This window comes from Acomys russatus, chromosome 24 (assembly GCF_903995435.1).
Source record: "Acomys russatus chromosome 24, mAcoRus1.1, whole genome shotgun sequence".
Classification (NCBI taxonomy): domain Eukaryota; kingdom Metazoa; phylum Chordata; class Mammalia; order Rodentia; family Muridae; genus Acomys; species Acomys russatus.
The window spans coordinates 36533740-36554412 of NC_067160.1; positions in this window are offsets into that span (position 1 = coordinate 36533740).

A 20673-nucleotide genomic window follows, 5' to 3' on the forward strand; every position below is an offset into this window, starting at 1 on the left:
TAAAACTGAGTTTGACGTGTGAGTTCTTCGGCTAGGTATGTGCAAGCAAGAAATAAAGTCTTTCAGCACAGAGACCTCTAAAGTTCTTGATAATGAACAAGTACCCCATAAACATTTGATAAGGAGACTATGAGACCTTAAACATCTACAGCAATGAAATCATTAAAAACAGGAAACTAAAGGCCACACAGGAGTTGCAATGTGTCTGTATATGATGACAACCTATGTTATGGCTTAGCACAAGAGCATAATTTTAAGAAACATGTAGATTAGACTGAGCAGGGAACACTGACTATTTAAGGGACTATGAGCAAAGGTATTCTGCGGTTGTATTCGGATGTGTGTTAATTAATTAGACATATGCTGCCATCCTGAGAAGTGACTCAGTGTTCCTCATTTCACATATGAGAAAGGCAAGGGCAGAGAGGATAAATGGCTTGCCATTCTGCCAGCCTGACACTCATCCCAGCCCTACATACTGTTAGCATTTCAGTGAGGTTTCAAAGGATGACTTTAATTTCAAATTTAGTCTGGGTTCACGCAAGGCCACCAAGGTAAAATTTCCTGGGCTCTGGAATCACTTGCTTGGTCCTGCTTGACGGATTGATTGTGGTCAGGACGGGTCTACTTGGAAGATGTAAGGTTTTTTTTTTTTTTTTTAAAGGGCTTTTTATGATGACTTAAATTAGCATTCCTCCTGATTTCCTGCTATAAATGCTCTATCCCAGAGTGTCACTTATATGATAGACAAAACAAAGAGCAAACTTTCTGGAAAATTATTTAACTCATTAATTTATGGCAAAGAAACCTGTTAGTATGAAAGACCGACAGAACGGTGTGATTTGTAGCAGTATAATAGACAAACACCCAAAGGAATGAATTTCAGATTTTGAAATAGGGGAGTGGCAATGACTGGCAATAAAAGAAAGATCCTCTGAGAGTAACCATTCTAGAGTCACGTTTTCCTCCTCTGTGATTTAAGTTATATATAGACAGTGACCCATGCACTGTGCAGCATCCTAAAGGTGTTAGGGGAGTAATGGGGAAACTGGCTAGGCTTTAGAGGATAGGAACAATCCACAAGAATTAGGAATGTGGGTGCAATTATTTAAGCAGACCTGAAGGTAGAACACAGAGGGCATGGTTCAATAGATGGTGTGACAGGTAGTTTCATGATTCAGCTTGCCTGAGCCACTGGGCTGCCAACGTATTTTGTGAGGATTTTCTGGATTAGCTCTTGGAAACCAAGTAAAACAAATTGCTCTACGCAATGTGGGTGACCTGTATTCAACCTAGTGAAGGTCTAAAACAACAGAAGTCAGACAGGCTCTTCAAGTAAAGGCTTTGGATCCAACTGTTTGAGCTGACATGCTCTTTAGACTTCAAACTGAAATTGAAAATATCTATTCTTTTGGGTTTCAAGTTCGTCAGCACGTAGACTTGAACTTATACCACCGACTCTCCTGGTTCCCCAGTTCGTTGGTGGCCATCTGAAAGTCTTGAGATACCTCAGCATCCATGATCACATAGTCCAATTCATACCTCACCCCCTTCTAATACAGATGGAAACAAAGTTTTATACAGCTGCTAATATTTTGAAGATGAATCTGAGAGCAATGGTGGGCAATGGCATGCAATGGAGACAAGCAAAGTCCCGTGTTAGGTTTAAGAGTGATGCACCTGGAAAGACGAAAACAGAAGTGGGTATGGGAGAGTCCAGCTTTGAGCTTCATTCTAGAATCTCTAAGCACAGAGGTTGTCACTTGCATTTTGCCAATGAGAAGGGAACTAGTTAGAGGGAAGGATGATCTTACGGTATTGGGAAATGCTGAATTTCAATGGAGAAGTTGTCAGGGTATTTCAGAATGAGTCAGAGGAACTAAATGTTTAGGGGTGCATAGTCTATGAGCATATGATTCATAGGGAGAATTTGATGTTCTAAAAATGTTACTGAAAAGTGGGTTTTCCTGGAAATTTTTTTTTTTTTTTTGAGTTCAGATTTGCCTTATTAGTATCATGCTCTAAAATGAAGTGCTTTGCTTAGGAGACTGGAGTTCTAAAATCTGAATTTTTATAGATTAATTTCAATATGGAAATTTTTTATAATGACCATCTTAGATGAATTTAGAGAGTGAATCTCAGTGAGTATTGAAAGGCTGGGTGAAGAGCTTCATGCCAAGGTTCTAAAGAGGTTCAGAAAGACCTAAGTAACACGCAGTCATACTCTTAAGTCCTACCTTCAATAGTATCAACACACCTAGATTCCTTCTCTCTAACCTCTTTCTAGGGGTATCTCTTAACCAAGATATACCAAAAATACAAATATAGAGCTGGGGCGATAGCTCAGTAGTTAAGCATACTTACTGTTATTCCAGAGGATCCAGGTTTTATGCCTTACACCATCTATAACTCCAATTTCAGGCATGTAAATGGGGCACGGACATGCAGCAGGCAAAACATTCATATACACATAGTAAAATAGTAAATCTTAAGATACAGAATAATTGCTATATAAAAGTTAAGCTATTTATAAGTATAAACTACCAGGAAAAATTGGAAACGTGCGATCACTACTCCTTTATTTGGGATGATGCCCAGCTAAGCTACAGCACACTTATTGATAGAGCTGGATGCCTTGTACTACGAACCATCAATAAAATGGTTGTTACAAAGATGTTATAATCAATATGGAAAAGAATATAAACTTGTTAAACAGGAAGATTAAGATAATAACATCCTCTATTTATTTAGTATCTATTAGGTAATATGTTTATGCCCTTTAATGTTTCAGTTTATTTTAACGTCACAGTCTTAAGTGGTGGATATATTATTATTCCCATTTGAAAAGCAAAGAACTGATGCATGAAAAAAGCTAACATCCTAGAACAAAGGAGAGCTAGAATGAATGTGCGGATCATCGGGTCCTAGAGACACAATATAAGATCGTATTGTCATATGACTAAAAATTTCCTAGAAAAATCTATGTGAAGAGAGAATGCATTGGCTTCGAAAAGTGGACACTCTTCCTAATAGAACCGTATTCATTTAAGGCTATTATCTTCTATGGTCAGCTGCTTAACTGGCCATCAAAAACAAACATAATTCTGTTAGTCTGAAAGGATTGAGTGGATTGCACGGCTCCTTTGGGGAACTCATGGACAGATTTTTCTGGCATGGAATAGATAATCTGCAGGGGTATTAACTAAATTTCACCATTTGTTTCTCTCTTGTGAATCTAGTTACACCCAATTGGAGACCCAAGGAGATAGCTGATATTAACATAGATAGAGCTAAAATAATTACTTTGCAAGTCAGCATTTCTTTTGGAGGACTTTGTGGAGTCTAAGCTCAGCTTTACATGAGACCATCTCTTTTATATTTTTAGTAAAATATAATACATCACACCCCTCTTCCTCTTCTTCCTGTGACTCTTCCCGTGAGCCCTCTCACACCCTCTCAACTTCTTTTCTTCAATTATTATTGTTATACACACACAAACAAATATATAAATACAATCTGCTGAATTCATATGTGTATATGATTTCAGATCTGATCCCTGGGAGAGAATTTCTCAGCAGTCATTAGCTTCCTGTAGTTCTTTGCCAGGGTGGAACGCAGGTGAGATTTCTCTCTCAAATGTCAGTATAGCTGTTGGTATTGCCGTTGTTCAGGTCTTGGTTAGGGAGCCATATTGTTGAGGTATCATGTGTACAGCTCCCCTGCTGTTTCTAGAAAACACAAGTTCACAGCAGACTTCCTGGTCCTCTGACTCTTAGAATCTTTTCATCTCCTGTTTCCTAATGTTGTCTGAGGGGCTGACTGCCCACAATCAGTTGGCTCTGCATTATGACCAGCTGTGGCTTTCTCTAATGGCCTATTGGCTGCAAGGAGAAGCTTCTTTGATGCAGAGTGGCAGCTACTCTTATCTGTGGGTATAAAATAGGTTGAGAATGAACACTTCAAATCTCTGAAGAGACTGAGGAAGGCTTTGGAGGAGGGAAAGACCTCTAATGTTTGTGGATTATAGAATTAATGTTGTGAAGATGATTTCCTGGAGCTGGGGTTACTGCTGGCTGTAACTTACGCATGGCTGCCGGAAGCTCCACTCTGGCACTTTGGAAGATTAACAATTGCTCCTAACCCTGAGCCACCTCTTCAGCCCCGAGAAAGAACACACTATAATGGTATTGTTTTATGATATTTGATTGCTTTTTTACTGCTCACAATAATTTCATCATTATCTCATTTGATCGTCATGAAAGATTGCCTTTATTGTGCAGATGAAGAAATAGAGGACACGATCATTTTAACTGCAAATCAATATTATGGTAATGCTGTGCACATTTCTCCAAGCCGGCATATGTGAATAGGGCTCATTTTTCTTAATCGTCACATGGTAACTGTCACCATTGCAGTCTACTCACCCTCTCCACCTTTGTAGACATGTAAGTTGCTTTAAGTTTTTGCCACTGCTAGCAACACAATTGCAATAAACATCCTTGTTACACATGTCGTACGTACTGGTACTTTAATTTTGATGTGACTGATTCCCAGAAGTAGACCTGCTGAGTCAAAGGATACAAGCTTTAAAAATTTAATATGTCATGTTAGGTCCTCTCCCAAAGGCTGGATGGATCAAAGCATTCCCATCGATGATGAGAGAAAGTGCCTGATTGCCTCTGTGCTTACCAGTACTACAAGTTTTCATTTGTAAATTTTGCTGTACTCTCTTACAGGATGAACTGTATAAGGCATTCTACCTTTAAATTGCAGTCTCTGGCTTTTCTATCAAGATGTCTCAGGTCACAGAGATTTGGAGTCAAAGCTTTTTTTTTTAATTATCCAAGGAGATAAGTATTCATGACTTAATAAACTTGGGCTCTGTTAAAGAGATCCTTTTTTGGCTTCAGCCACTGCTTTGCATACACATAAGCTATCAATAAATAATAACTGTTATGACTGTGCATTAGAATTGATGGTATAGTGTGCTATGAGCAATTCTCCTCATTAGCACTATTATTTTGGTGTTTGCAGAGCAATCTAATGTTCACAGTTAAGTTGGAACAAGAGCCATTGTATATAGAAGACATTTTTTAGCTCGTTTGCTCAGCACCCATTTGCATACAAGTGCACTTGGCTCACACCATATGGTGTAATGTCAGGACCAGAAGTAACGGATGTGAAAGGATTAGGGCCTCTCTGACACGGGGACATATTACCATGTACTTTGACGCTCATGTCAGCAGAATTGAATTACCAATTTATCAAAGCTTCTGAGAGAGTTCAGATTTTAATTTCCCTCTGAGTGACCCAGATACTCTCTAGTTATGGAAATGGAAAAGCTCCTATCCTAGTATATTTATGTGTGTGTGTCTTCACTTGCTCATTTGTCAAGAGTTGCGATGGTGGTGACATTGCATCATCGGGCTTCATAAAAGGATGTTGTCATCATTTTACAGGTTTAGCCTGGGAAGTCAGTTCATTTGAATGTTGTATTGGGCATGACATATTTCTCTCAGGCAAATGGCACCTTGAACTTGACTTTGGGGCCCTGCTGCTCCCCAGCTCTTCCAGCCCTGGAGGAAATGAGGAGCCCGAATGCAGCATCTCTCTCTCTCTCCTCTCTCTCTCTCTCTCTCTCTCTCTCTCTCTCTGACCATATATCTGCTGTACCATGCTCCTTTGTGTATGGATATATATACATGGATAGTGTGTGGACATATATGGTTACGGATACATGGATACTGTGTGGGCATATATTGTTATGGATACATGGATAGTGTGTGGGCATATAATCACCTGGTCAATATTCAGGCATTTATGAGAAGTGAGAAGAGATGATCTGTTTTTCCAGGGATTGATAGTTGTAGATAAAAGTAGACAAGAAGTCCAAGGACCATGTGAGAATGTGGGTCTACCTGAGAGTACAGTCAACCCAGGGATTTGTAAATGAACGGAGAAACTGTACCCAGGTGCTGGTATTTATAACCTGCCTTCACGGTTCAGTTTCCCTGTTTTTACTACTGCCTTTTTTTTTTTTTTTAGTTCTAATTTTTTTCTCCTTATTTTGATTCCACCAATTTTAAATTGAGCCTCTTTTACTTGTAAATAAGTCTTGAACTAGATTTGAATTGTTTTTGTTTTTAATGTATTATTTGTGTGTCTCCCCCAATACCCAGTGTCTCAACTGTTGACCTGAATGAACCAAGTTTTTAAAAAAATCTATTTCTGGTGCAAAAAAATTGGCTTTGTTATTTAAAAAAAGAAATATAAGCACCAAGAAAAAGTTTTCTGGCAGATCTAGGAATTAAAAATTAGTCTTTCTTGTTTTCAGTCAGTATGTTTAGCAAGTTTGAGGATTTTTTTTCCCTCTTGGTCAGAGTTAACATTTCATGGGATTTTTTTTAACTCTAATAAACATGTATTTATAATATCTCTTTGGGGATCAAGAAAGCTAGAAGCTACTGACTAAATGTTCAATGAAGTCAGGCCCCTTCACCCAGATAACTTACTTTTCCTTAAAATACTTATGGGTCTTATTTCATATGCAGGAACCCAGGGATCTATGATGGCCGTTGATCATATGCAGTCTGCATGAAGTCTTCAGTTCTCAGTGCACGGTTAAGATTACAATGTCCTGGAATGAGCAACATGTGATGGCAAATGATGCTCCTGCCAAGCTGATTTTCAGCTGACTATGCTCTCTGGGCCATCTCCTCGAGCAAACTATTCTAATTCACAGGCTTCTGGCCATACATCATAGCTCTGAAGCACAGACCTGGATATGTATAGTACCAACTTCATGCATGGCACCTTTACACTGCTGAAGTGACTCATACAAGTAAGTCCCCCCAATATACATCTTATGTTCATGTGGCTTTCATTCTGATAACATTGTAGCTGGTGAGGGAGACTGGTGGGTCTGTGTCTGTATGTGCCAAAACATAAGAAATGTGACAAGGAAGAGTAGAATAGATAATACATTAAGCTCCCAACATAATTTGTGTATGACCTCATACACGTGCCTTAACCACTATGACCCCAGTTTTTTTCATTTGCAGAACAAGTAAGAAAAGTACCTGCCATGTTACAAATTTATAAAGAAGAAGTTACCACTTGAGATCTATACAGAGTAGTCCCCAGCACAGAGTAAACCTAAATAAATTGCAGTAATGTTAAAGATATGCCAATTCTTGCTCACCCCCTTAAAACCACTTGCCATGGTTCAGTGAGCTAGCCCGAAAAAGAAAATGGAGTCACATATGACAAATCCCACCAGGGTGGCAACAGACTAGAAAGTCTGCTGTGACAATACTTTGGTTTTTCTTCAAGTGGCATAGGGTATGATTTACTGTTGATGTAATCTTATTTACATTTTATAGACTTGCAGTGTTTTGTCTGTTGGAAGCATCCTATGATGTGAAGGACATAAATAAACCGGCACTTCTTATGTGGAAGAAGACCCAAGTGCCTGTCACTGAGGTTAATGAGCATGCTAGCAGGCACATCGTTGCTTGGGAAAATTTGGTATTACCAGATAAGTGTCCTAGGAGCTAGTAGAGAAATTGACATTTTGCCATAGCAACAACTTTGGCTGCTTACAGCTTGCGCTTTAAATAGCTCAAGAGATGATACGGTTTGAGATTAAAAGGCCAAACAGAGCATGTGCTTATACATGCTCAATTCATGCTTGCCGACAGGGGACTAGAACATTTTTTTTTTTTTTATTCCATCCTACCTAGGTGCTGTTATTTGTTTCCATGACACCGGCTCTGGAATGGCACTGAGCACATTCAGTCATTACAAGTGATTGATTGGATAGTAATTGATGTGTGCTATGAAACTCACATCTGGCCTTCCACCAACCGAGAGCCAGTTTGATTGATCTGGCAAAGGAGTTTTAAAGCATTTGGCTTTAAATTACAGTGATTTATAGAAAAGTACCTCTCACGATGACTATCAGCTGGTAGCAGGTTGAGTTCCCAGAAAAAGCACTTTCATTATCCTGATTTCTCCAAAGGCAGTGCCCTACTATTCTGGTTCTCAACATGCCTCCTGGGGCTGTGTCTTCCAGTGCTAGGATGTAGTGCAGTGGGCTGCAAATTATTTGGAGTTATTGGACAGTGCTTGGATGACTAAAACTGTGAGAATAAAGCGCTTTATTCCACAGAGTTAGAATCTTTAAAGCTTTATAAATTTATGTGAACAAGAATATATTATTTTCTTTTGTTTCAAGGTACATAGAATTTCCTTACAAAACCGGTTATGACCTTACATTCTATTTTCTCGTGCCTACGCCCCCTTTTCTGCCATATTTATTTCCCTAGTGAATAACTTAGAAGCACTGAATAGCTCCCTTTCTCTCAACTTCTCCTTTCCCAGGAAGATTTGCAGAAGTCTTATCTGTCTTCCGTTCTTGTTGCTGGGCTTTACTTTAGTATGATTAAATTTCTGTCTTTAGTTTATCTTTTATAATAAACTTCCCTTTGCATTTTTAAAATTTTTCTAGTTGGAAAATAAAAAAGTTTTTTTCTTCCTTCTTAAAGAAATTTTAAGCATCACTGAGCAAGAAAAGAGTGTTGCTAAGATCTGGGTAGGACAGTCTTGGAGTGTCATTGTAACCCACGGGATCTGAAGAGATTGCTGGCACCCACTCTCCTTGCACTGTGCTGTGGATGCTCGAAGTCTGTGGTAGGAAAAGCCTAGAGCTAGGGAGAGCATTATGGTGTTTTCAACCAAATACTGTTTCCCTGTGTTGGTTCTTGCAGTAGCTCCTATCACCTCTAAAATCGGCTGTATGTTTGAACACTTTTTGCGTCTTGTTAAATAGTGATTCTGATTCAGCAAATTCTGGGCAAGGCCTGAGAGCATACACTTCCGCCAATGTGGGTGTGAGCATTTTATGATGTCTATGTTGCTGATCTTCGAGTTGCATCACCTGGCAGGCAAGGGTCTGGAAGGCTCTGGTTTCCATGTGTAATGTTGTTCCTCTCTCTTTTTGGCGTTTTCTCCTTTGAGATAAAATGTATGTGGACACACATTTTGGACTATTTAATGTATAATAATGATTAACATCTTATAATAGTCCATATAATAGTCTAAAATAGGTTACATAATTCAGTTTGTAATATTGAGCACCCGCAAATGTGCTCGGCACTTTCCTACTCATTGGACACAGGGATGTCAATAAAACAAACAAAATTCTTAGTCTCACAAAAATCCCATTTCACTTTGAGAAGCAGGCACCACATAAAATAATACATATGTAGAGGACATACATGATTATAAGTAAATACATTTATACTAGGTAGAGAGAAGTCTTAGTCAGGCCAGGGTAAGGGCAATGGATGGATTCAGTGAGTGGTAGTGATGGGATGAGCAAAGGATGCTGGGGGGTGGTTGAGGGTAATGAGAGGTGAGTCAGAGGTAGCAGTGGGGTGGGTGAAGATAGTGAGGATACTGATGGAGTGAGCGAGTGGTAGTGGAGGATGAGTGAAGGGTAGTGAAGTGTGGATGAGGGTTAGTGAGAGGTGAGTGATGGCTAGTAGTGTGATGGGTGACAAGTGGTGTGACGGGTGACAAGTAGTGATGGGGTAGCTGAGGGGCAGTGATAGGATGCTGTGGTGGTTTGAATAAAGATGGCCACTACCAGCTCTTATGTTTGAGTGCTTGGTTCCCAGTTGGTGGAATTGTTTGGATAGAATTAGAAGGTATGGATTTATTGTAGGAGATATGTCTCTGGAGATGAGCTAAGGGTTTCAAAAACCCATGTGTGGTGGTTTGAATAGGAATGATCCCCACAGACTCATGTGTGTGTGTGAATGCTTGGTCCATAGGGAGGGGTACTATTAGGAGGCGTGGCCTAGCTAGAGTAGGTATGGCCTTGTTGGAGGAAAAGTGTCACTGTGGAGGTGGGCTTTGCGGTCCCATAGGCTCAAGCTAGGCTTAGTATGGCACTGTCCTTTGACTGCTGATGTAGAATTCTCAGCTCCTTCTCCAGCACCATGTCTGCCTCCATGATGCTATGCTTCTTGTCATGATGATGACGGACTAAACTTCTGAAACTAAGCTAGCCTCAACTAAATGTTTTCCTTTACAAAAGTTGCTATAGCCATGGTGTTTCTTCACAGCAGTAGAAACCCTAGAAAAGACACCATGTTATTCCCAATTATCTTTCTTTCTCTGCTTCAGGATAAGGATGCTTGCTCTCAGCTTCTGCTCAAACTGCATACCTGTCTGCCTTGTGCCATGTTCCCTGCAAGCAAGCCTGCAATGTATTCTTTATTTTATAAGTTGCCTTCATCTTAGTGTCTCTTCAGAGCAATAGGAAGGTAACTGAGAGTGCTCTGAAAATGATGTCCCGATGGACAACTTAACCCCTGCCTAAAATCTATGACACAATTCAAAGACCATACCTGTCATTAAACAATTAATTCAAGCACAAAAACTCAAGGAAAGATTTATTGAGAACAGAGTTCTAACTTCTCAGTACCATACAGTTTGAGTTTGCCCATGAGCGCACACTGAATAGCATGATTCTCTTTGAGCAAACACTCTCCGTTTGATGGAGTAAGATGCTCACAGACACATCTAAGTATCCCAGAGCATGAGTAACCTCTCAAAAGAATTAACTGATGCCAAGCAAGGTATAAGCAACATCAAGAACCTGGCTACCCATTTGCCCTACGTGTCACTGATCAGAGCAAACTCAATCAGCTAGGCCTCTTTATGTATACATGAGTTCCAGAAATAAAATGGATGGCAACCCACTGGCTGCAGCCCTTGGAAGGTTACTAGGAGGTGTGGGTCCAGAAGGACACTGCACTCTAAAAGAGCACCTTCCTGGTCTTGTCACTCCACAGTATTACCTCTGGCAACAGCATCGAATGGAGTTTTAAATACAGTGTTCTTAAGATGTTCCAGGGATAGGATCAAATGGGGAGGGGGGGGGGGCAAGTAGTAACAGAGCCATCTTCTCTGTGAACAGAAATGATGTGGGACCCTATAGTGAAGGTCCCTAGAGCATCTTTGTGTTATAGTCAGTGTTCCTGGTTGCTGGGGACACAGTGAACAAGGAAACACCAGCAGTGAACCGGAAGGCATCTCTGAAGTATGCCTGCTGAAAGGGCAGGATAAGCTGCTATAGCTGGCCCCCAAACTAGGTACTTCTTCAGAGAAAAGCAGCTAGCCCTCCAAGATGCACTTTGGAAAGACTTATACATAAGATTCCATGAAAGAGAATTTGTTAACGCTCCCAAAATTGGTAAATGGAGAATGGTCTTATCCTTTTTTTTTTTTTTTTAATTTTTATTAATTTATTCTTGTTACATCTCAATGGTTATCCCATCCCTTGTATCCTCCCATTCTTCCCTCCCTCCCATTTTCCCCTTATTCCCCTCCCCTATGACTGTTCCTGAGGGGGATTTCCTCCCCCTGTATATGCTCATAGGGTATCAAGTGTCTCCTTGGTAACCTGTTATCCTTCCTCTGAGTGCCACCAGGTCTCCCCCTCCAGAGGACATGGTCAAATATGAGGCACCAGAGTTCATGTGAAAGTCATACCCCACTCTCCACTCAACTGTGGAGAATGTTCTGTTCATTGGCTAGATCTGGATAGGGGTTTAAAGTTTACTGCCTGTATTGTCCTTGGCTAGTGCCTTAGTTTGAGCGGGACCCCTGGGCCCAAATCTGCCTATCATAATGTTCTACTTGTAGGTTCTAGGACCCTCTGGATCCTTCTACTTTGCTATTCTCCCATGCTTCTCTCATCTAGAGTCCCAATAGGATGTCCTCCCCTCTGTCCCAGTTTCCTGGTAAGTGAAGGCTTTCATGGGACATGCCCCTTGGGCTAGTATGCAGATATAAGTGAGTATATACCATTTGAGTCTTTCTGCTTCTGGGTTAACTCACTCATTATGATCATTTCTAGCTCAATCCATTTGTCCACAAATTTCGGGAATTCCTTGTGTTTAATAGCTGAGTAGTATTCCATAGTGTATATGTACCACAGTTTCTTTATCCATTCTTCTACTGAGGGACACTTAGGCTGTTTCCATGTTCTGGTTATTATCCTTATTTTGTAGAAAGAGACTGGGGAGACAAAGAGCTGAGACTCCCAGCTCTCAGTGTGCTCTTCCTGGGACAGGTTTGTTCAATCGTGGGGATCACAGAAACACTTAAGACATTTTTCAGTGGGTTCTTTATGGGGCAGGTTTCTTGACTGGTGGGGATCGGAGAAACACTTATGATATTCTGAGGTTTCTTGGCTCTTTTGGTATCTTCTTACTGTTGGAAACACTCAGGTGAAAAGCAAAGGAACGTCTCCCTGGGCAATCTGGCTTCCTGCTATAGGCTGATCTTGGCTTGGTTTAGAACCTCAGCCTATAATTACACTACTCCTTAGACTGAGGAATCTTGGGCAGGTTTGAATTTGCCTCTTTTTGGATTTTTTTCCCTTTCCTTTCTTCTCCCCTTTTCAATGCTTCTTAAGACCAGAAAACCCCTGTTGTTACTGATTATTTTGGAACCGTCATGTTAGTTGTACCAATGGTAATTCCTTTAGAAAAAAAAAATCAGATTTTGCCAATGGATAATTCAGTGTAAAGACAGATTTCTTCAAATGCAGCAAATTGTTGATTGATTTACTAACCATGTTTGTTTCTTGTATTTGCATTTGCTAGACAAGCACTGAGAATATATATTTTTTAAACTTTTTTAAAAAAAAACAAAACCATCACTTTGAGGCATACTATGAAATTATAATTGATGTTTGTATTCCTGAGACTATTTTTTTTTTCAGCTTTGTAATGATCCTTGTAGTTTAGTCTAGGATTCCTTATACTATCATTTTTAGGAACATTTTCAGTTTAATATATAAAATTTATCTGTTTACACCGCTTTCCTTGGGGCACATAAATGAAGTACAGCACGTCACAGTTATTTCAGAGATTTTTTTTTTCATTACTGATGTCCTAGGTTTTGCTTATTCTGCCATAACTTCTTGGGCTGGCTTTTGACCCCGGATTTGGTGAAAATTATAGGTTAGAGGAGGCTTACAGCATGTAGCCTCTTGAAGGAAGGCACAGTCCTGGAGAATGGTTTGGGTAAACTCAGATACTCTGAAATCTAAAAGAATCAAAGTCCTAAATTTGTCCTCCCACTCCCTGTCTTAACGCAGAGGATCCCTTCCTTGCTTCAAACCCCCAAGTAAACAAGCTTGATCTGCAAGATGACAGCTTTCAGCTTTTGAAGTTATTTTACCTTTATGCAGAAAAAGTTATTCAATACTCAACTTCTAATTAAAGTCTTCATCGTCTCTGAAGCAGAACAGATCAAAGGCACGGGTGTGGGGATCCTGCCTGTCACTGCCTCCTGAGTTTTCAGCAGAAACCACCGTGTTTAGCCAATGAATTTAAATAATGAAAAATACTGTGCAGTAGGTTGGGGTTGAGCCTATCTATATACGGGGGTTTTGACTTCCAAATATTTATGGTAGGTTTGCATTACCTTTACGTACAATCTTTGTCATTTGTTATATTTTGTTAGGCTCAGTGCTTGTGGTGTGTAGAATATTCTCATTTTTTTCTCCTAAAAAAAGAGTATTGGAGGATGCTCTTGTTTCAAAAAGCTGCCTGGTCCTTGGGCTGATTTTATAGGATTAGAAACTAAAATTTTCTAAGGCAATTATTAAGAGTGTAAAAAAAATGTGGATCAGCATACAGCCACGGTTCAGAAACAAAATCTCACTCTGTGGGGTAAATCTCTCTAGTGGCTTGGAGTGGCAAAGCAAGCTTTTGCGAATCTATACACACTGTAAATCGAGTCTTCATAAGATGCCATAAGGCGTCACATGACTTCCCTGGCAGCAGCTGAAAAATAAAGCCACCGTTTTGTTGAGTATTAAGCATTGTTAGGTAACTTTGCCTTGGGCCATCAAAAAAAATGGCACATGCCATTAGCCTTATAGAGAGGGGATTTTAAAATATCTTTCTTCAAAATTAGGTTCTCTTTTGATTTTTCCCCCCTTTGGTTCCTTTTATTTGTCTCATATTTCTTGGGGAGGTCTGTGATGGCTGGGGTGGCAGGTGCCCAAGGGCTGCTTCTTCTTATAACCTGACATGTCAAGTTCTCTATAATCCACAGCTTTCTTTGATATTAGACACTTCTATCCTTGAATTAACTCTGCCAATAAAACATCGCACACACGCATGCACGCACGCCCCAATTCAAAAGATAGTTCTCCTAAGAGAGCTTAATAAATCCATCAGAGAAACTAAACATCTGGTAGAGCTACATGACTTGCTGAAGTCTCTTATGGGGTTTTTGATGGTCATTCTAGCTTTCACTCATGCCCAAGTCTTCTATGATATCTGGTGTACAATGCAGGCGCACAGGAAAAGGATAAGGCTTGAGGCTTGTAGTAGTCCGAAGGTGGAGGTGACCAGGGGATTGTAGGGCCTGCAGGTTCTTCCTATATAGGTGGTTGGAGAAGCAGAACAAAAAATTCAAAGTCAGCAGATAAGTGACACTTGTCATTATCTTAGGTGACTGATAAGAGGCTTCTGAATGCAGCCACTGTTAGCTAAGGAGTCTCTGGTCCTCTCTGAGGCTCACTGAGAAGCAAGATTACATCCATCTCAAGCATGAAGGCCTTTAAGGCAAGCAAGCCCGTAAGGAGCCAGGCATGTTGTAATGAGTTCTCTGCCACAGGTCAGCTTTATTGTTGGAAACAGGATGATTTTACTACGGCAAGCGAGCAGCATGAAAGAAAACCAAAACCCAAACCAAGATGAATTATGCCATTTTGGCCATGATTTTCATATCCATCCTGCTAAGCACTGACCTTTGAGGAGGCATGAAGTGGGAATGTTAAATTTTTCTGTAACACAGAGCTTGCAGCACACTAAGCTTGAGGACAGGGCCTCAGCAAGTTCCAACTAGAACAAAGCCCTCGTGTGGCTTCCAGTCAAGCAAAGCTACATATTTCATCTAGATGTTTCGAGAATGAAAACATCAGGGAACTTTTAAGAGACCTCAAGCCTTATTTCCCCACCCGCCTCATCTAGTATTAAATTTAGGGAAGTGTACAGAGCATACACATCCAAATAGACTCATTTGATTATATAGCTTTTCTGTCTAGGAATTACAAAAACAGGATGCTTTATTTGATCTTGGGATATAATATTACTGAAAGTTTTTTCTAAGGTTAATAAAATGGAAATTCAATAGATACATTAAAATGTCTGAAACGGGCTTCAAGAGTTAAGACACTGAAATTGTTGCATTCAGAGCTTGAGAGTAAGGACTCTGACGCCAGTAAGCAGTGTGCCTCCATGTGTGATGCCTGGGTGTTAGTGTGTGTGTGTGTGTGTGCATGTGTGTGTGTGTGTGTGTTTGCATGCCTATGATGAAGTTGCTCTAGGAAAAGAGATTTCTTTGGCTCAATGTGTTAGAACATGTTGCTTCAGAGAATCACTTTTAAGTGACATTTAAATTCTCCTATTAATTCTGGTTGGTATAAAAATGATAATTTTTTGGAGACCATTTACCATCATTCTCATCAATATTTAACCATTGGGAAGCAGGGCAGGCCTATTAGGTTATCTCAAGGACTGTTTAAAAATCTGCGATAATTTGAATAGAAATTCAGTCTGAGAAAACTCGGGGAACCTGTCTGTCTAGAAAGAGTTCTTTTTTTTTTTTTTTTTTTTTTTTTTCCCTGTCTTCTCTCTCCCCTCTCTTCTTCAAATTCTCCTGATTTCTAAGCCCAGGGCAAGTTTAATTATAATTAGTTAATGTTAGTTAATTAGGTAATGTTCATATAGTGCTTTGAAGATGAAAAGTGTTTTAGGCTAAGTGCTATCATTATTAATATCAGCAATGGGGGAAATTAAGCATGCTGAACACTTAGAAGCTGCACAATTTGAAAGTGAAGTGCTTGGCACCACGTGACTCGTCAGTTCCACCATCACAACTCCTGTTGGTCTGTGAGACAGTCTTTTGTCTTCCTTGTTTGAATGTCCAGAGTTCCCTTCCGCTATCACGGGCCATCATGGCTCAGAGAGGTGAGTAAGTGAAATCTCAGACTAGACATTGCTCCCAGCTCTGAGCTGAAAAAATATACAGCCATACTTCAACAGGTTCACACACAGATAGACCCGGCCTCCAGTGTGTAGCCACACCCTTGTTGGTCTCTGAGCTCTAAGATATCCCATAGGTTCTTTGTGTTTCAAGTGAAAACAGTAGAGAATTAACAACAGAAAAAAAAAAAAGACTCTCACTGGATTATCTAATTTATTTAAGGTGAACCTGGCAAGTAAGAATGGACACTCTTACTCAAAACACATGGAATTCTCCTAGTTGTAATTAAAATGCAAGCTTTTAGCATATGGGTCCTAAGCTTTGGGAATAAGTGACTATCCTGGTCACTTACCAAACACAAAGCATTCATAGGTCATATTATATTAGACAGTACTTCCACAGATTCTTATGAGTTGTGCTGAAGGAACTGGGAAAATATAGTTTCTGATTTACAAGCAGGAAAGAGAGTTGTGGCCACAGCCAAGTCCAGGTAAATGTGAAGGTTGCTCTGTGGAGAAGGATGCTAATTGGAGTCTCTGCCCTCGTCTCCCATTTTCTAAATATGACGACCTTCATTTCGGTTCAATTGCAAAGATGCTTATAATGGAAAATAGGTTACCGCTTCTGATCTTGACGTGAAACAAATCAGTTGATGGTGGTGCAGAACAAAGGTGCAGCGTTGTCTCTTGGATGCATTTCTCCAAAGGAAGTAAAGATGGTTGTGTGATCCAGGCTTGTGCAAAGATAGAGGGAGAACTCTGGCCTCAAGATTTCCTTTCTTCTTTGTTTAGATCATCAATTTCATGCTGCCTTTCCTTCATGTAAATTGTTTAGGTAGCAGGAATAGCAAGGAAGAGGCATAGAAGTATCTTGGAATTGAGAGTTAAATTGTCCCCAAGGGTCCAAATTGGTTCCTTGCTGTTTGGTGGAGTAATTTGTGCATCGCACCGAAGGGCTAATGAACACTTCACTTTGGCACTTGGAAACAGACACATTCAGATCATGTTAATCAAACATAATTAACTTTCAAGGAAGGAGGCTGAGAAAGCGGGCCAAAACAAATATGCTGAAATAGAACTGGGATGAATATGAGGTCCATACAGTTTAAAAATGCACACTCGTAGAATTACTCTTCAGTTTATAAAAGCCAAACAAATAAAAACAAAACAAGAAAAAAAAAAAAAAAAAGTTCACCTAAATTTAGCAGCTTTGTTGACTAAAAGCTTCATCAGCATGCAGTGATGTGACCTGAATACAAAGCAGGCAGGCCGTTGTGGGCACCAAGGTTGAAGGAAAGAGGGCTCCCCTGGCCTAAGGGGACCACGTCCTATAGATGGAAGTTTTCCAAGCTTTGAATTTTAAGAAAGCTTCATATTCTTAGGAGAAATTGTTGAACTATGAGAAACATAGTCTAGTCGAGTGAAGATTCTAGAAGTGCAATGAATATTTTAAGTTTAAAAATGAAATATTAAAAATCTCTGACGGCTGTTAAAAGATTAGCTCAGAACGGCTAAACCCGAGAAAGGAATGACCAATCGTGCCGCTTTTACCTGGACTTTATGGCCCGCATATTTGGACCCATCCTTTCAGAACATCCTGATTCCACGCTGGGCTGGCTCCCTGGTTCCCAAGGCCACCAGGGAAGACCTGGTAGTCAGTTCTTCTCTCACAGTTTGTTTCTCTCTATTGCCAAATGAGTCGTTCTAACCCCTGCCCAGTGTCTTTCCACTCTTGCTGCACTCTCGGATTTCCCGGAGACTGACTCCTTAGGGTATTATGCCAGGGCTCCACCTGCAGAGCCTCTAATCAAGTTGGTCTGGGGTAAGACCCAGGCTTCAGCGTTACATTAAAGCTCTCCAGGTGATTTTAATGAACCCGTACCACCAAGGTAGTCTCAATTTGGTTTTGATGATCCATTTCTCAATTTCTCTTGTTCCTCTGGCCTCCTGCTGGGACACTTACTTGTAATTAATATAACGTCTGATTTAATTCATTCAATGAGAAGCAACTATCAGCTCTGTGTTATTAATCATGCCTAAGTGTGCATATGCCTGGTTTCTTTTTTTTTTTTTTTTCAATCGGATTCCCAAATTTTGGATATTTTTGGCATTCCATTTTCCTTGTCCACTGATTTTCACATACGTGACGTTTTTTAAAAAGTTATTATCAAGAACAAGTACATATTTCTTACTCTGTTGGCAAATAAATTATGGATTTTGATAGCTGTAGCTGATAGTAGATAAGAAATACACTATGTCCAATAATTTTAACATGGGAGTTCAGCTCACTTACTGAGAAAACAAACTGAGTATTCTCTTGGGTGCAGTTGATTTTGCAGTAGGTATAACTATATTGGCTTGCCAAAGGTGCCACCTGAAGGGAAGCGTGACTGAACCGGGGCGTGGCTTAGTAGGACTACTTTTGCGTCCTTGGAGGTTGAGAATGTCATAGCATACGCATTTAACTCTTTCTAGCTAACGAGAATATTTTTACTTTATTTACTACTGCCTGAAAGATCATGACTGCTGGAACTGTTGGGCGGGATGTCACTACAGCCTTGCAGGTGGATTTGTGCAAGCCAGAACAAAATTTATTTCCTAAGGAGCAAGATGAAGTGTTAGGAAATTTCCAGTGCCGCCTAATAAGAGACTTTGTATTAATGTAGCGTCTTGCTTGGAGGAACTCAAAGCATTTTATAGGCTATGAAAGTTAATCAAGTTGGGGATTTTTCAACCATTGTGGGAGTGAGATCCAGGCCTACACACCTCCAAGCTGTCGAGGTGCCTTTCCTTGTTTACACACATGTCCCCTGTTTATATGGAGACTTCAAAAAGGCTCTGGCTGTTTGGCCTTGGAGACATGGTGCTATAAAGTGAACTCAAATTATTTCTGGATACTTGGCTCAGGAGGTGAAACAATGTTTAAAACATTTTAACAAAGAAAACTGTAAAAAAAAATAATAATAAGGAGAGAGAAAATCATATGCAGCTGTCTGGCATTAGTTTGACACCATTATTGTTGAAATAACCAGTCCCCGGGCTTCCCCCAACCCCCACCCCTGCAGGAATAGTTGTAAAGAGAGAGAATCAGTTTGTCTTTCCTTGCTGGCTTTTGTCTTTCTTTTTATCCTAAGTATCTATTTTTATTCCTTTGTAAAAATTATTTTATGTGTATGAACTTTGGGGCTATGTACACATGTATACCATGTACATACCTGGTGCCTGTTGAGGCAAGAAGAGGACGTCCTCATAGAATTCCCTCAAACTGGAGTTACAGGCAGTTGTTAGCTACCTCATGGATCTTAGGAACTGAACCTGGGTCCTCTGCAAGAGCAGCCACTGCTTTTGACCATCAAGCCATCTCTCCAACCCAAAATATGTTGGGTAACAAATGGACTAATGAGGCAGAGGCTTTCTGGAGCACGGTAAGCTTAAGAAGCTAACAAGAACAATCTTACTACAAGAATGCTACGTGGACCTTGATCATCTTCACAACAACGAAGGTTATCATTTTATGGAGATGATCACATTGAAAGAGACAAATAGTATAACATACGCAGGATATGGGCTCCTATGGAGATAGAGGTTTAGAATTTGAGTTAATGATAAGAATCAAGTAAATGACCCATGTCTTTGAAGATGTATGAGCTAAGTCTCCAAATCTGTGGTTGTGGGACATTTCTTTCTTTGCTTAGGAAGCGCCTTCTTGACACTTGGTGGATTGTTTACTGTGGAATTGGTTTTGTCTAGGCAACCCCTTCTTATCTCTTGTGGACTAGGGAGTTTAAGTGTATTCCATATAGCACGATTTTGTTAATTTTTTTCTTACCTTATGTACATAAGTGCCAGCGTGTGTGCACCATGGGTATGCAGTGCCCTCAGGGCCAGAAGATGGTGTTGGATCTCCTAGGGCTGGAGTGACTGATGGTTGCCGTGCAGGTGCTTGAAACTGAACCTGAGCCCTCTACAAGAGCAGTGAGGATTCTCAACTGCTGAGCCATGTCTCCAACCTCTTGTCTACCTTCCGAAGAATCAGATGGATCTGACTTTGGGGGTTCTGCTTTATTGTAATGTAATGCAATGAATATTTTTTTAAATTGCAGTTTAAACTCCATTTAAACATTTCTTGACATTTCAAGTACATGCAATGACAATTATTGTACTCACTACATATTTGTTGATTTTTAAAAATTGTTGTTGTTTTGTTTTTGGAGTCAGGGTTTCTCTGTGTAGCCTCGGCTGTCCTGGACTTGCTTCGTAGACCAGGCTGGCTTCAAAGTCACAGAGATCCACCTGCCTCTGCTCCCAAGTGCTGGGATTACATGGGTGGCTGATTGTTGTTTTTTAAACAGGCCTTTCCACATTAAAGGAGAAGCTTTGGTGATTCAGGATGATTTTAGATAGGGCTGAGACCCTACACTTTGTAAAACTTAATTCTATAGGAATGTATTCTTTTTAAACCCAAGTTACTAGTATTCTGTTCAGAAAGTTCTTATCTACCCTAATGTCTTAAAGAATATTCTTTATGTTTTTTCTAGAAGTTTCAGTGTTTCTTGTTTTATTTATCTGTTTCTGAAATTGTACTTTTTATACA